The sequence below is a fragment of the Cryptomeria japonica genome, chromosome 8, assembly GCF_030272615.1.
Source record: "Cryptomeria japonica chromosome 8, Sugi_1.0, whole genome shotgun sequence".
NCBI classification, from domain to species: Eukaryota; Viridiplantae; Streptophyta; class Pinopsida; order Cupressales; family Cupressaceae; genus Cryptomeria; species Cryptomeria japonica.
Window position 1 is genome coordinate 56,039,278 of NC_081412.1, and position 13,105 is coordinate 56,052,382.

Sequence of the window (13,105 nt, forward strand, 5' to 3'; positions counted from 1 at the left end):
ACGTCTATTTATTTTTTGCATAGTTGGTCGAGAGTGGGATGCACTACATTTGTATATTGCAAACAATCTTGATTGGATGACGATATGGATTGAACATTGTCAACATTCTGGATGCACGTTAACATGGGAAGGTGTGGCTTCATTGGTTAAAGAAGCACATCGTAATGGAGATTCCAATGTTACGCAAAGGGAAATTGATTTAGCATATGGTTTAAGAGATAAACAGGTATGTATAAATTTATTAATCACCCATATGTTTATCAACTCACAATGCAAGAAATTTTAAATGTTTTACATAACACAGGTCAAACACCACAATGCTATGTGCTGCAATGGTCATAAATTTCGCATAAAAAAGTTGGACGACATGAAAAAACTTGTGATTTTGGCATCACTGCAGTCTTTGAGGTGACAAATATTTCATCGAGAAATGACATTCATCCTCAATAGTCTCAAAATAGATACTATGGCATTTTGGATGATATACTTGAGTGTGACTTTAATTCCTTCAAATTAGTTTTGTTTGTCATCAAATGGTACAGGCTACGATTGAAGAAAAATGATCCTGATAGAACTGTTATTGAACATGATAATGGTTTTATGATGCTAAATACAAGGTCATTTGAACCAGTTGGGGATGAGCCCTATGTTCTTCCAAGCCAATGTGAGCAAGTATTTTACTTAGAGGTTCCACATAAACCGGGTTGGTCATTTGTTGTTAGACATGATCCAAGAGGAAGGCCGATAAAGTATAATGTGATGGAAGAAGAAGATACCGAAGAAGTAGAAGATGAAGTGGATGATGATCACAATTGACAGTTTCACAATGACGATGAAGAAGAACAACAAGAAGAAGAAGAACAAGAACAAGAAAAAGAAGAAGATGATGATGATGATGATGGTGATGGTGATGATGGTGATGATGATGGTGAAGACGTTGATGACGATGATGATGATGACAATGATGACGACGACGATGATGATGAAGATGATGATGATGATGATGATGATGGCGATGTTAACCTTGATGTTCATGATGATGAAGAATAAAATGTATGAGGAATGCGATTAGTATATTATCTATTAAAAATTGACTTCTTGATAGAATTTTTTTTACATAATTAATTCATTCTATTTTGAATTCTAATGCCATTACATAATTAATTCATGATGCACCTTTTAATATGGAGATGGAGATAGGGAGTGTGACTATTTGTGTGACAATTTTTAAACTATGTTTATTTATGGAAATTGGATTGTTTATTAGCTATGTGACTATTTATGTGACCATTTAGTTGAGGATCCTGCATAGTCTACATAAAGTAAAGGTAAGGAATTAAAAAATTTACAATGATTTTGATGACAACATCTTTTTAATATTTAATACTCTTTTTGTCTACAAAGTTCATGTTGTTCATGTTGTGTATGATGTAATTTCGCTAATGTTTTTTATATTTTTTCTTTGTCACAGCCGATATGGATCCATCACATATCACAGATAGAGATGAACCTTGCGATACTTCTACTGAGCAGGTAAACCTCATTGTAATTGTAAAAATTAGGTAGAAGCAAACTGTTACATTATTATGTTCTTTTTTTAGTGATTTATACTAATTTTATAATTGTTAATGATATTCTTGACACAAACAGATGTTTAGGGAAAGGGAAAGGGAGTTGCAATACTTGAGCACCTTTCTATGGATGTGGAATCATTAGGGTTAAGAAATGATGACCCCGAAGATCCCATAGACCTTGTGAAATTATTTAAAATGCCTCTTATAAAAATTAGAAAAGAGATTGTTTCTTTGGCAACCGTGCATCCTACCATTGATGAGATATGACATAGGGTGGAATTATTGTATAAGACAATAGAAAACTTGCAAGTAAGCAGTAATGAAAGCTTTAATTATAAAAAAAGTTCAATAATGGTTTATATTTTATTCTCTTTTTATGTCATTAACTAAAATATGTAAGTATTGTTTTTACACCAATTTATCCGCCCTCATGAAAGTCGTTCCTACGATCAGGGTGTTGCAAGATCAGGTGATGACAATTTTCTTGTATTATCACTTGCTTGGCTTATCGCTCTGAGTACCCAAAACACATCATACTTCATACTATCAATTTCCAAAATAAAGGTTCATCCTTGTTTACAATTCTTGCACTTTTCATATATTTAATGTTCGATATATTTAATGTATTATTCTTTAGGTGCTGTCAATGTTACTGTGTAAATGCCGACACCACCTCATTAGAGGTCACCCTCACCTGTATTGCTGACTGCAATGTCAGAAACACATAGCATGTAGACATCCTCTAGTGCATGTCATATTGGCCCGCCCACTATTGGTAGATCCCTCTTTTGCTCTATCTTCTGTCATGTGTTTATTTCCCTTCAAGCGTTCTTTCTTGAATTCTAATGCCATTTCATAGTGGATTGATTTTTTGCAGGAGGAGATGCACATGAGGATGTGCCACAGGCAACTACTGCTGATAACATAGCATCATTTTCTGGATCTTCTCGTATTGCTAGTACGGGAACATTGTAGGCCACATTCGTGGTGAGTGACGAAGAAATGCATCCCTTAAAGATACAAAAGTTCCATGTACTTTAAAATTATTATTATATATACTCTAATTGTAATTTACTTTATGATCACTTGTTTTGGACTAATGATCCCATGAATTTTTTGCAGGCAATGATATTTTCTATAAACATCTTAGTGACATTGCATTGTAGATATTTGGGCCCACCATACGTAAAAGGTGGTACATCATATGTGAACTAACCCTTATCCACTTTTGATTTCATATCATTGCTAGAATACTTTTCCTTTGATCCATTTCTTGAAGTGTAATAAATGTAGCTTCAGTTCATCTCTGAATCTAACAGGTTTGTTTTTGCTTTAAAAGGTGGAATGACCAAGAAAAAAGGTTAAATGATGAATTGATAAACCAAATGGTTGAGTAGTTTGGAAATGACACCTTTGACAAAACCAAGCTCCTTGAAAAAGCTGGCACATATCTAAAGTATGTGAGGGACCAATATAGGACCCATTTGGAGAGGAACCTAAAGTACGATCATCCCCCCATGATTCCAGAGAGGGAGTGGAAGGACTTGATTTTGGATGCCAAGGAGAGAATTGAAAGGAAAAAAGGAAATACACCAGTAGACGCCAGAAGAAGGTATGGGATACTATTAAGAATGTAATTATGTACTAATTAATTACTCTTTATATTTATATAATCTAACATATTTCAAACTTTTCATAGACTGAGTGACACGTCAAAGGCAACCAAGGCAAGGCAAGAAAAGCACCGGCAACACAAACTCGGCTCTAGTGGTTACATGAAACTTGTTGCACGAATTGTAAGTATCTCATGTAAACTCCCATATTGTCTCAAAATATTAATAAATTGCAAACGTACCAGGCAATAACTTGTCTCAAACAATGCAAGCAAAATTCACGGTACCAAGCAAAAATGCAGGGCTCTGAATTCAATAGAGTGCCCATACAAGATGACAAGAGAATTGCCTACCAGCAAGGCTATTCAACCATGGCTAATCGGCTATGAGAATTGAGTGGGCATACACAACATTCAAGTGCATCTGTCACATAGGTAAATATGCTAAATGGAAGTTGTTTCAAATTGAATACTTTACCAATAATCTAATTGATGTTGAGTTCCAACATAAAGTGACTATATTTGTTTTAAATAAGCAAGCAATGATAACAATGTGCATGTCATTGGAATGCAGCCTGCTAATTGTGAAACACCACCTGCTAATGAAGGTCCAGATGTGCATCCCAGTAGTGGAGGTATTCATTTTCTATTCAAATTTATTTATTTAGCTATTAATACAATTAAACATCTTAATTTTTAATTAGAGTAGTAATTAATGTAACCTTTCTTGTTAATATTTTAGAGTATGTAGTCAGTGGTGAGCATGTGGAGCATGATCTGGGTACACAACCTCAAGAACGTGATGTTCCCCACTCAGGTAAAGAGGACCACTATTATTGCTTTAAACAAATATAATGAAATACACAAAATGATGTGGCCCCATCAAGTAAAGAGCACAACAATTATGTTCTCTAAATTAATGAAATACTTGTAACAATAATAATTTTTTTTTTGAATTTAACCCATTTCTTTGTTATTGCAGAGGACCCCCCTTCGCTTCAGTGTCCTCATCCTCAGTATAGGACTAGGCATACATTGAGGTCACGAGCAGTTGGCGGAACATTTGTAGAGGAGGGAAATGATGAAGACACCGATGTTCCACTTAGTCTTTTCATAGCTTCAAAGAAAAAACAAAGAAAGAAATGATTGTAATCTAACTTATTTGATAATGACTGATTTTTATGTGTTAGTGAATGTAATTATGTGCTAATTAATGGTTATGGATGATATGTGCTAATTAATATTGATGAATGTTGCGTGTTAATTAATGTTAACCAATGTTATGTGTTAATGAACGTTATGTGATATTAATGAATGAATGCTATATTTTATTAATGGTAGAAAGAATTAATGAATGAATGTTATAAGATGTTAACGGAGAATTTAGAGTGATGTTGGGGGGGGTGGGTAGGGGCCAAATGAGCTTCCACCTTCACGTGGTTGGCCCTATTAAGTAGAGAATATTAATCTATTTTTGAAACCAAGCGAAGCACAACAAGGTAACACACTTTTCAACATTTCATTATGTTGCACAGTTAATCTTATTGAATAATGTATATTAAATCTTAATTGCAGGGTCCAACAGATATGAGTTGCTTCTAGTGTTGATATCCAAGGTGGGACTGCAAAAGTTATGAATATGCCTCATCCTTGTAAATTTTTTTATTACAACTCCTAATGCTTGAGACTAAACTTTCTGTCTTGATGTTTTTCACTAGTTGTCATAACCTCTGACTTTGATGCTTGTGCCTTAATAGAACTAGATGTTTCTTGTATGCATACTAGTGCCTTATCCAGGCCACATAGTCATCTAAGTTTAAACAATACTCCCACAATCAAATATCTCCACACATCCCATCACCTCAGCTTCTATAAAACCCCACATATGCCTGACGTACATAAGAATTTACCCTTATCAAACTAGGCTGCATTCATCAAATTCAAAATCTCCCACAAGGAATTTATTGATAGAAATGCTTCATGCATATTTAATTTCCCTCCTAGAAAGAAAAGCTAAGAAATGCCTCTATTTAAGACTGCCTTACAATCCATACTCAAATGAATAACCCTAGATTACTCATATTGAAAACAGTAAATATTTGCAAGTAGACCAGAAGACAACACAAAATTTAGGCTCGAAAGTTGATAGTTTGTATATTGATATTAATTTTGAGAAAATATTACAAAACTTAGAGTATTCTCTCCATAAGACTAGAAAAAAGCTCAGATAAATTTTTGTAGCGTTTTCTTACAATTCCTTGCGATCATTTTTTTAGGAGTCCTGGTATCCATTTATAATGGTATGGATGCATACAAGCTTTGGACCCTTCAAAATAAAGTTTGTTACAAACAACCGACCGTTTTCAAGAAGTAGTTATAAGTCCTTTTCAGCATCTGCGGCTTCCTCTACTTGTTGTTCTATTGCAACCTCCTGTAACTACTCTCGACCATCTTCTTTCTGTCCCATATACTTATCTTTCCACTCCTGATACACATCATCACTAGGACAAGTAAAACTAGCAATCTTCTGTTTCAGTTCTTCTAGCCGCTTCCAAGTGACTCGTACATGCCCAATCTCTATTTCTATGAAACCATAATGAGATTTCACTTTTTCAATTTCCTCAATTGTTTGGACAAATAAGGATGTGTCATCAGTACTAATAATCTAATTTATCCTTAGGGAAAAATTGTGGTCCACCTCCTTTAACCAAGTCTTCTCTTCCTTTAGCTGGACAGGACCAATGAAATCTCCTGGAAACATTTCAAATTTATGATTTGAATATTCTTTCCTATAAAGCTAGGCTTTTCTTTTTATACCTACTCCTTCCACTGAAAGAATATTCATCTCTTTCATAAACTCACATGTGGACCTTAGATTGTCATTCTCTTCTGCATCTGCATGGGAAGAACACATGAGCTCTAACTCTTCACCTCTAGGCACCCACTTATTCAAGATTTGTTCCAAAGTGGCTTCTTCTTCTTTGACTTTGATCAAAATCTCAAGAATCCTCTTCATATTTATGTATACATTGGAGGTTTTGACTAAGTCAGCAAACTTCAAGATGGTGGCTTTTACCTTCTCCTCATATTTGTTTGCATACAATGTCTAAGCTTGTTTCAATTTTTCCAACTCATGTTGGACATTTTCAGGTAATTGGGAACTAGAAGGCATAGGAGAAGGGGGATATTCAATGATGGGACTAGTAGGAGGGGGTCTTGCTAGAGAGGAGGCTATCATGAGTGTAGAAGATTCACCGGGATGATATTGACTTGCCAGTTGACTCTAGAGTCTAGCAATTATGTCATCTCTATTGGCTATTCATTCTTTAGCATCATTGTAAGCTTTTAAAATAGTCTCCAACTTCAATTGGAGATTAGCCTTTTCTTGTGCCTCTTTCTCTACCACCGCAACACTGAATTTTGTAGTCTCTAGGACTGTGCTTGCAGCTTCCACTACCCCTATGTCTTGGACTCTTTTAACTATCATGCCTCCTATGAGGTTAGAATCTGATGCATCCTTCCTTCTTTTGTTTTCATCCTTCTTTAAAGACCACATGACAAGAGCAACATTATCCTTGCTGAATGTCACTCCTTCCATAGGCCTTGTTTCTTTCCTCATTGCATCAAGCACTAAGGCATCAACTATGTCCCATTTAGGGAGAATCAACACACCAGCCTTTGCTACCATTTCTCTTCCTTTCTCAGGGGTGATTGCTTTGAACTCCTCCATCATTTCTTGCTTAACCTCTTCTTCTGTGTAGGAGTTGTATTTTTAAGAGGTTGTTCACTTTTCCTCTGTTCACATCTAGTCTTGAATTGATCAATATTTTGGTTCCATAGAAACTATATAAAAGCTCCTGATGTGACAAAATTACTGTCAGCTAGGAATTCTTCACTAGCTTGCTTAACATTAAGGTCCATTTCTTGGCCCTTTAACTCACCATCAGTCAAATCCATTTCAACATTAGGTGGCTCTTCGGGCATCCCCTCTTGGGTCTCCTCATAGGTATAGGCAATCTCACTGAGACTCCCTAACTATAATAATTGTTCAGCCACGGCTTGTTCATCTCCAATGTGGATAGGAGACTGAGATGGAGAATATTGAGGCTCATCAGTTTCAATTTCCTTTCCCACTCTCTGCTTCTTAGGGGAATCCTAGATGTCAATGACATCTTCAATTTTCCTCTTCCCTTTTGAAGTGGAAGGCTCACCTGTCACTGGCATTATCACAGTGTACTTTGACCTTTTGTGCATTACATAGTCACCAGGTGGGATATCTCTAGCAAAGGCAGGCTTAGCCAATACCATCTTAGCCTTATCAGTCTCATTTTGCATTATGGCCTCCCTCTTTTCTTTTGAGGTCTACATGAGATCTTCAAAATAAAGAATCAGGAATTTTATTTTCTCCTCAAATGGATTGAAGCTAGAAAGGGGGTCATAACCAGTGTCAAATTAATGGATAAAATCAAGGGATTTCTTATATGCCACCCACTTCTCCTTCCTCAGTTCTTGCTCATCTAAGCTGAATTCATTTCTAATCAAATCTTCTGGGAACTGAAATTGATGTGGCCTACCTCTGCACACTACTCTTTTTCTGAACATGTCATTGAAAAAATCCTCGGGGTCTGCACATCTTGACACTGCAGTAGACAACCTATATGGCTTAAAGAATTCTTCAAAAAATCTCCATCCACCCTTAGTGATCACAAAATGGTGAGCCATGGTAATAGTTGGGAAAATAGTCCCTTTACCTCTATTGGTTATCTTTGCTTCTTGTACTCCCCCAATTTGTCTAAGAACTTCTGCAATCCCTATCTTCAATGGGACCTTATAGGGTAGTAAAAAGGGGGTGCCTCTAAATCCAAACACTCTAAAAATAGTAGACATGGGGTAAAAATATATGTCTCCCCAATTGTGAACAATCTTGATATCCTCTGCAAACTCCTTTGGTCTGAGAAACTCTGAAAGAGCCTTAGGAATTCTAGGGTTTTCTCTGCATAGAAGAATCCTAATTTTAGATGCAAAGCATCTATCAAACTTTAAATAACTTTCTTCTTCTCTATCCCAAGATAGAATAGTACTCCACAATTGCACTGGCATCTCCTCTTTATCCTTGACCTTAATCAGGTCCATCTCTTTTCCAAAATAATCAGCCCCTTTGAACAGACACATATGCATTAACATGGAGTACCATCCAAATGGCCTATCCACCTTACCATTTTTTATTCCTACTAGCCCTTTATAAATTACATCAGCAAGGTATGAGGCATAATCAAATGTTATTGCTAGGGAGGGGTTTAGAATTTGTGCAATCATTAACATATAATGGGTTGGCATATTATTTTCAGCATCCTCTCCAAAAATATGGCATAATTCCCAATACATACCCTTAGCTCTCAGAGTGAATAGGTTGAGAGAGAATGGTTTCATTATGTTGGGGCCTACAACTGTTAACCCCCCTATCTTTACAAAGAATTCTTTCAATGGGCCACTTCTAAGATGATCCCTTTGTGTGTTGTAAACCTGGGCCAACGAATCAAAGTCATTAGGTTCTAACAAATTGGAGGACTCACTGAGTTTCAACACTTTCCTGAATGAATCTCAATCAAGACTGATCCCTTTATGTTCCTGATGCATCTTGCCACAAAGTCATAATTCTGTGCAATCAGGGCTAATATATCTACATCCATAAAAACACCTGGGACCACAAGCTTTCCTACATCCTGCTCCCATATGCCATTCAAAGGAGCTAGGGAATTCCTCTACCCAAAACCGACTTTGAAGATTTCTAAGCCTGACAATCCTATTTCAGGGTCCCTCAACTAATTACCCTTATCATAAAGGCCATCTCCAATTTTTAGATGAGGTTTCTTAGGTATGAGCTCTTTGGCCTTAGCCCCAAAATTGGTGGACATGGTTAATTGCTCTAAAAAATCATCACAGATATTTTGGTCCTAGTAATTCACCTTCCCTATCAATTCTCTTCTAGGTGCCATTCTAGTCAAACAATTATACCACTAGAAACTAGCACAGACCTCTAATGAAGTAATTCACATAGCCGTATTTGAGAACAAACCAAGAGTTATCAAGAAAAGCACAAGAAACCTGATTATTCACCTGAAGAAAATTGCTATGCAACAATTCACCTTGTGACAAACTTCGATGAAATAATACTTAGCAATCAAGTTGATGTGGACTCAAAAAGGACAAGTTGGCATTTAAGTTTTAGAAATTAACTCCGCATGCTTCAGCTTTCTTTTTAGAATTGAATTCACCAAATCGAATTCAAAACTGGCTCTAACGGGTCATAATTCCTCTAAGTCTTTCCTCTATTTGGCTCTTTCGCTATTTTGCAAAACATAAACCCATGCTCTTTTCTTTCACAAAACAACACTAGCTATTGGATCATAAGAACTTGCATCACCTTTATCTCTGTTTGATCTCTTTGCTTTAGTGCTAGGCCCTACCTCCTTTTCGCCACTTCGCGGACTTTAATAGTTGTTCACTTTTGCTTCACGAGGCCGCGCCAAGCGTTAGATCAAACTCAAATCACCTGGCCTTTAACTCCAATCGGGACCGTCAATCCTTTTAATTAACCACACCTCATCTTGATGGCTAATAGTTTTTGCCATTTCGCCGAGGTTAAGCTACAGGCATCTTAGGGCCACGAAACAATGAGAAGCGTTGGATCCATCTTGAGATGAATGCCTTTTAAGTGGGCCCTTTCTTGTCGATGAGAACCATCTCCACTTTCCTCAATATCTTTTATCGATGGAGTAACTATCTTCGATGAGTCCTTTCTAAAGTTCATCGGCGTTTTCTTTCTTCGATGCCCTTTTTATATCGATGAGGCATCGTTGGGTCTGATCGATACTGTTCGAATCTTCGATACTTTGATAGAATGCTTTGAGACTTGTTCGATAACTTATGGGTTATTACGGTATCAATGAAAATGATGATTTCTTCCAAAGAGAGATGGCTTCTATTGATGAAACCATGTGTATCAGAGACATGCCTTTTAGTCTCCTCGAAACTCATTCTCATCGAAATCTTTTTACTGTTCGCTAGGTTTCATGTCGAAGAGACTTTGGACTCTGGTGACTTCTTTTGTCCTCCCATCAAAACTCATATCCTTATCAATAACATTCATCGATGTAGTTTTCTTCTATTTTATCGATATCACTTTTTCGATGAGAATGCTTCTTTCGGTGAATCTTCTTTATCTTGCATCGATGATATTGTTTCTTCGAAAGCCTTTTCTCATTGGTGGGGGCCACCTCTGCTTTCTTCGATACCTTTTGTTGGTGGGACCATCCCTTTTGGTGAGTCTTTTTGCACCGATAGTGTTATATCCTCAAAGACCTTTTCTTGATGATGAGAACCATCTCCACTTTCCTTGATATCTTTTATCGATGGAGTTACTGTCTTGAACTAATGTGTCAACTTCCTACTCGCTAAAAAACTTCAATAGGATCCACTTTTGAAATGCCACCTGTGCCTGACAGGTCACCTCTTTGTCTTCAGTTTATATCATTCTATTTTTTGGGCCCACCACTTGGTCGCCAAGTTTGTTCTTTGATTTACGTGATCTAGAGGACACATGTAGCCTTTTGATTTGCGATCCCTACCTCCTGGACTGCTCACTTGGAATGCCATGTCATTTTTCCACTTCGTGAAAACTAACTCTCGAGCATCTTTGGATTGTGAATCAACGCAGGCCATTGATTATTCTCTGAACCACTCACTCTTTACTCATTAGAAAACCCACCGGCTTCTGGGACCCGCCACAACCTTTCACTATTTCATAATAGTTAAAACATGTGCGCTTTGATCTTATGAAATAACGAGGGACATCCGATCAGATAGAAAATGATCGGTCTTTAATCTCTAGATGAAGCTTGGATGTTGGGCCCACCAAACCCTTTCGCTATTTTGCAGAAGGGTAAAACTCGGTTATATTTATCTCGCGAAACAACGCGGGGCGTCAGATCTCAGGGACTTGCACTGCTGTTACTCTTTCTACTAACCACTTCACCTCGGCCCACCATCTTTTCGCCATTTCACAACTTGTAAACCATGAGCATCTTTAGGTTGTGAATCAACGTGAGCCGTTGATCTCTTTCCAAACCGATTTCCCTTTAGCCAAGAAAGACGTCCTCATCGTTGGGTCCCACCAAACCTTTTCGCTACTTCGTGATAGGTAACTTTCGGGCATGTTGAGTTCAGGAATCCATGTGGGCCATCTGATTGATTGAGAGTTGCATGAAAATTACAAGGACCGACGGTCATTAGAAAAGGCAATTTAAAGGTGAATAAAAATTAAAAAATTTAAAAGGACCACCTAGGTAAAAAACAACGGGGGGAACACTTTGCATGACAAAAGGACCCATTACTTAAGTGAATAAAGTAAGATGGAAATAGAATTATAAGGGTTTTTTCTTAGACATTTTGAAAGTGATTAAACCTAAACCCTAAACCCTCTTTAGGACCCAAAGCGATAGAAGTCACAAGGCCATACCAGACCCAAGAATTTCATAGACTTAGCCAATTATGGAAAAGAATACCCATTTTTTAAACAGTAACCTCTGAACCTTTATGTCTTCCCTCAAAAATGAAACTTGCCATTTGAATTCTTTTCTCATATTGATTAGCTTAATAATAATACTTGTTCAATGTTTTTTATCATTAAAAGATTACCTTCCTTTTAGATAAATTAGTTAGATTCTTATTATGTTGAAGAACATTTCGTTAGTTTTCTCCTTCAACTGAAGTAGTTATGTTTTATTTTGAAATGCTCAATTTTTTATCTTAATATAGATCACAATTTATTTTCTTTAAGTATAGAATTAATGGAATATTACATATGGTATCAAAGCAACCAAGTTTGACATTGAACCTCAGGCTTTCCACCTATGAAAAAAACTATATACATATGTAGGCGCACCATGGTTGAGATAATATGCATGCACACTATATAGAAAACTATATTCGCAAGTAAATCTTTTATTCAAATCCACAATATTAAACATAGAGTTTTACTGGAAGAACACAAGTAACCTTATCTCCTTTAGATAATATCACAAGCAACTGCCTATAGAAAGATGCAGTAATCCACAACATATACACAAAGGAAAGATGACTGATTATATTATGTATGTTCGCAAAAAGGTACAATAGTAAGCCTGAGGCTATATTCTACTTCTTCTCTAATGATCCTTATTGTTACAAAAATTCCCTCATTTATATGAGGGTATACATTGTCACCAAGCATTGTGGCTTTTTAGCACATAACTATTAATTAGCACTTTTGTTAACAAACTGGAAGATAAACAAGTTCAACATTCCTATGTGTTCAATGTACTTATCATCTTTATACATTAGAATGTCACTGTTTAGTGTCCTCATGTCACTTTCTGTCTGGAAATGATTGGATAGAATATTGTTAACACAAAGTGACAAATCTTTGTCCCGATCCAACTATACTACTGCTCAATTCTTCTCATCACTGAACTCTTGTTTCCACTATTCCAGCGATACTAACTCACCATTACTGTAAAAAGAGGGCACCCTAGGCGTATTACCATCGTCTAGCCTTTGATGCTCTTTCCTTAATTGATTTGCCAATTCATCATGAGACTTCAAGTGAGCCTCGGCTTCAATTTTCTCACCTGGATTCATCAGACTATTGTCATTCATCAAGCCTTCCAACTAAGACCTGAGCCTTTCATGCTCTTTCACAGCTTTGACTATTCCAGTGTATGTCTTCCAATAGATTTTTGCAGCCTGCATCATACTTTTGAATCTATGGTCAACAACCTCAAGAACTAACTTATCCATCTTTTGTTGTTCCTTTTTTAGTTGCCGAGATGTCTTTTCGGCCCTATTCCTCCAATACATAGCGTCTGTCAAGGCATCCATG